Raw genomic sequence first — 5,392 nt, forward strand, 5'->3', positions numbered from 1 at the left:
GCTATTGTGCATTAACTTCCACACAAAAAGACTGCTTTTATGAGGTACCTTCACTTTCCAAAGAAGATTCCACACCTCTGTTGGAATCAGGTAAGGCCTAGGATGTAGGGTGGAGTTTTGAACAAAGTCCTTAAGGAGGAGCTTATAAGCATTTTTAACCTTGTACCCCCTGAGCTTGAGTGTTTCCATAGAAGTTTATTTGAGATAGTCCCTGTCTTAGAGATGGGAATTCCAAGGATATCAGCACATTGAGGAGGTGGATAAATTTTTCTAACCAGATCAGCCTTCCAAATCCTATTATTATGGTCAATAAGGTAAACAACAGTACCAATAACTAGGTTTGGATTTTGCAGATTTTGGGTAGGGCATTTGAACTAGTTAGGGTGCTTTAGGGGGGAAAAGAAAGGGATGCAACACGAGGACTTCCTAGGAGGTCACCCATCCTAGTACTGCTCTCGCCCAAATAAAAATAATTTGGCAAGAAGAAAATGAGGCAAGACTAAAAGTAGTCAGATTAATGCTTGTAATCTTAGGTGTTGTAATTATATTCATACAATTAAGATCATTATAATAACAATCCCAAATAAACAGTCTTTTGGTAATTAGTATGTCGACAGTCATAAATGCAGCAGACAATATGATTCATTCTCTTTTGGGGCTGGATTCCCAATGTAAGCTACATTACCTTGTTTGACATGTTTAGAACAACCCTGATTATTAGTTAGTTTTACGGCCTCACATTTAGAATTATTTATATGTAGAAAGTTCAGAGCTTTTGCTTTGATTCAAAGCCTAGCTAATTCTTAGGACCACAAGGCGTATAAATAGCCAAAATAATAAATATTAATTTTACCAATTACTACTAGTTGCTTCTAGTGTCCTTGTCGGCCAATGTAACTTTTGGTGACCCAAAACTGGAAATGTTACTACGAGAATCGATGGACTTGAGCTCCCAATTTATTTGTGTTAGAAATACAGAATACAGAATAATTGTATTGTATTTCATCGATAAAAGAATATACATCACTGCCTTTATATAGGAGGCATATGTGTGCAGTACAAGTAGAGTGTACTATACAAGTAACCTAATTGGGCCTAAAGCCCATAACACAATACACGTTAACAGCCCCCCTCAAACTCAAGGTGGATGTGAGACCAACTTGAGGTTGTCAACCAAATCACGAGTGCGTCCCTTAGGAAGTGACTTGGTGAAGATATCTGCAAGTTGATCTTTGGAGGAGACGGAGAAAAGCTTAAGAGCACCATGGACAAGATGATAACGGATAAAATGACAATCAATCTCGATGTGTTTAGTCCGTTCATGAAAGACATCATTATGAGCAATATGAATGGCACTCTGGTTGTCACAATAAAGGGGAGTAGCAGAGGAGGTAGACACACCCAAATCCTTAAGGAGCCATCGTAGCCAAAGGAGCTCAGATGTGGTATCAGCAAGAGCACGATATTCTGCTTCAGTACTGGAGCGGGCCACAAAAGTTTGTTTCTTGCTTCGCCAAGAAATCAAAGAAGAACCAAGGAGAAAACAGTAACCTGTAGTAGACCTGCGATCAGTAGGATCTCCTGCCCAATCAGCATCAGAGAATGCACGGAGTACAAGAGGAGACTGAGCTGAGTAGAAAAGGCCATGAAAGAGGGTGCCCTTCAAGTATCGAAGAATGCGCAGAACAGCAGCATAGTGAGTTGATCGTGGAGCAGACAGATACTGGCTCACCTGATGAACAGCATAGGAGATGTCTGGACGAGTAACTGTGAGATAAACTAGGCTGCCAACCAATCGTCTGTAAAGAGAGGGATTAGACAATGGTTTCCCCCCTGAGGGAGTCAGATGCGCATTAAGCTCAACTGGAGTGTCAACAGTCTTGCTATCAGTGAGTCCAGCTCGAGACAAGAGTTCAGAAGCATACTTAGCTTGAGTAAGATAAAGTCCATCAGTAGAATGAGTGATTTCAAGACCCAAGAAGTAGCTGAGATGTCCAAGATCTTTCATCTCAAATTGCTGACTGAGAAAATCCTTGAGTTCTTGAATGCCAATGAGGTCATCACCAGTTATGATCATATCATCCACATACAGGAGAAGCAAAATAGTGCCTTTGTCAGTGCGACGAAGAAATAAGGCAGAATCATAATGACTGGCCATGTAACCCAAATGAGAGATGGTAGAGCTGAATTTGGCAAACCAAGCTCGGGGAGCTTGTTTAAGGCCATAAAGTGCACGTCGAAGGTAACAGACCTTGTTTGAGTCAACAGAGAGACCAGGAGGAGGTTGCATATAAACTTCTTCATGTAAATCCCCATTAAGGAATGCATTTTTGACATCCATCTGAAAAAGATCCCATTTACGGGCAGCAGCAACCGCTAAGAGGGCACGGACAGATGAGATACGAGCAACCGGAGCAAAGGTCTCTTCATAATCAATCCCATACTCCTGTGTAAAGCCTTTTGCAACAAGACGAGCTTTGTAGCGCTCAATGGACCCATCAGAGCGAGTCTTAATCTTGTAGATCCACTTACAACCAACCACAGATTTCTCGGGAGGGAGTGTCACCAAATCCCAAGTACGGTTTTTAGATAATGCATCAAGTTCCTCTTTCATTGCAATCTGCCATAAAGGGTCAGTGGAAGCCTCACGATAGGTGTGAGGCTCATGTAATGTAGCAAGAGCAGTGTAACAATGATAGTCAAGTAAATGTGTAGGAATAGATCTTACTCGAGTTGAGTGACGAGGTGGAATGTCTTGTGCAAGATCTTCAGGCGGAGCAGGAGCAGGGGACCCAAGCTCAGGGTTGGGGTTGGGTAGCTCGTCTTCAACCTGTTCATCTTCCACCTGTTCATTAAAGGGTGAACTAGGAAAGGGATCAGTGATATCTGGTGGTTGGACAGAGAAGTCTACAAGAGAATCAGGAGCAACTACAGGAGGATCAGGAGCATCTACAGAAGGAATATGTGCCTCATCTGGAAAAAGATCTAAAACAGAGGAGGAAGATAGGGAGGCACGAAAGTGAGAGAGCTCGACAAAGAGGCGATGTTCCCAAAAGACAACATTGCGAGAAATACGAAGACGATGAGAGACAGGGTCATAACACCGATACCCCTTTTGAGTTTCGCCATAGCCAAGAAAACAACAAAGCCTTGACCGAGGCTCAAGTTTGTTATGCTCATGTGGCTGAAGAAGAACGAAACAAGCAGAACCAAAAGAGCGAAGGTGGTGATAGTCTGGACATGACCCAAAAAGGCGCTCATATGGAGTTTGATTTTGGATAACCGGACTCGGAATGCGATTAATAGTATGAACAGCATGAAGAGCAGCTTCGCCCCAAAAAGGAGCAGGAACTTTGGCAGAAAGAAGAAGAGCACGAACAGTGTCAAGAATATGACGAAGTTTCCGTTCGGCTCGACCATTTTGCTGAGAGGTACCTGGACAAGTTAGTTGATGAACAGTGCCATAGGAATGCAAAACAGCTTGGAAAGCATATTGAATATATTCAAGAGCATTATCAGATCGAAAAATTTTGATGCGTTTGGAAAACTGAGTTTCAACCATTTTTGCAAAATTAGAATATACTTGCAATAATTCAGAACGATGTTTCATATTAAAAATCCAGCTATAGCGAGAGTAATCATCAACAAAGACAACAAAATATCGAGACCCACCAATACTAGAGACAGAAGAAGGGCCCCAAACATCAGAATGAATAAGGTCAAAGATATCAGTGGATATTGATTCACTAGTATTGAAAGGCAAAGCTGGTTGTTTTCCTAGTTGGCACGAAACACAATCAAAATTTTTCGTAGACACTGAACCTAACAAACCTCTAGAAGCTAATTGTTGTACCCAAGAGGAAGATGCATGACCAAGTCGAGCATGCCAAAGTGCAAGGGAAGGAATTGAAGAAGCAGTAGCAGCTGCAGCAACAGAAACTGGAGCAACAAGTGGAAGACGAAGGTTGTCCACGGGAAACATACGCCCAACTCTGGGACCAGTCCCAAGCTCCTGTCCCGTCCTCGGATCCTGCACAATACACCCAGAATAATCAAAGATAATGCGATAACCCAACTCAGCTAATTGTCCAACAGAAAATAAATTATAAGAAAGGTCAGGAACATTAAAGACTCCAGGAACCGAGAGATTGGAGGTCGCAATGGAACCTATATTATGACCAGACATTGTGGAACCATTTGCTGTGCGAATATTAAGAGGGTGCGGTGCAGGTTTAAGGTCAGAAAATAAGGACGAGTGAGGTGTCATGTGATTGCAACAAGCAGAATCCATAAGCCAAGAGGTAGGAGACATACCAGATAAAGCTGAGAGAGAAGAGGAATAAGATGCATTACCAACCGTACGAATGACATTGGCGATGATATTTGTAAGGTCATCTCTGGAAATGGTGAAAGTGGATCCAGAAGACTGAGACTTTGCAGAGACGGGAGCCATAGGTTGGACACTCTCAGTGTTTGCAACAGTAGCAGCAGAGATGGAAACAGCTGATTTGTTGCGTTGATAGCAAGTCTCAATATTATGGCCAAATCGTTTGCAAAAATTGCAAAAACGTTTGTTGGATTGTCGGCGACGATTGTTGCAAGAGGAAGAAGACTTGTCCTTATTCTTCATTTTGAAGCAAAATATGCAAAAATAGACTGCAAAAATGAAATCTACGCGAAAAACTGGGTAAGGAGAACCTGGACAGAAAAAGTCAACTCTGGAAAAGTCAACGGTCAAAGTCAACGGTCAACAGCTGGTCAACGGTCAACGGCCAGCAGATGACGTCACAAGATGACGTGGCGATGACGTCAGCAGAATAGTGGATGCTGACGCAGTTAGGGCTGACGTGGCAGAGGGGATGACGTCAGCAGACCAGTTCCGGCGCGTGAGAGCGCGTGGCAGCGCGTGGTGGCGCGTGGCGGATCGTGGAGGCGCGTGGCCGGCGCGTGAGAGCGCGTGGAGGCGCGTGGCAGGCGCGTTTAGCGCGTGATCAGCGTCGCAGCAGCTTTGAGCGGCGCGTGGGGGCGCGTGCGGTCTCCGATGGAGGCGAGGCTTCCACGATTGTGTAGATCGGCGCAGGACGATCTCAGTGGTACCTTCAAAAATGAAATCGGAGCAATATTCGTGGCAGCGATGACACGTGCAGTGTTCTGTGCGGTGTTGGACTCCTCAACGACAGCGGCTGCAGGTCCGGAAACCAAGGACGACGGCTGGAAGACGTCGGAGTTTCAACGGCGAGAGGCTGCGGCGACTGCTGTGATAGCGGAAGCGATGTTGAGAGTGAAGTGACACCAATACAGACAAGACTGCTAAGAAAAGGTCAGAGCAGTGGCTCTGATACCATGTTAGAAATACAGAATAATTGTATTGTATTTCATCGATAAAAGAATA

The sequence above is a fragment of the Quercus robur genome, chromosome 2, assembly GCF_932294415.1.
Source record: "Quercus robur chromosome 2, dhQueRobu3.1, whole genome shotgun sequence".
NCBI lineage: Eukaryota > Viridiplantae > Streptophyta > Magnoliopsida > Fagales > Fagaceae > Quercus > Quercus robur.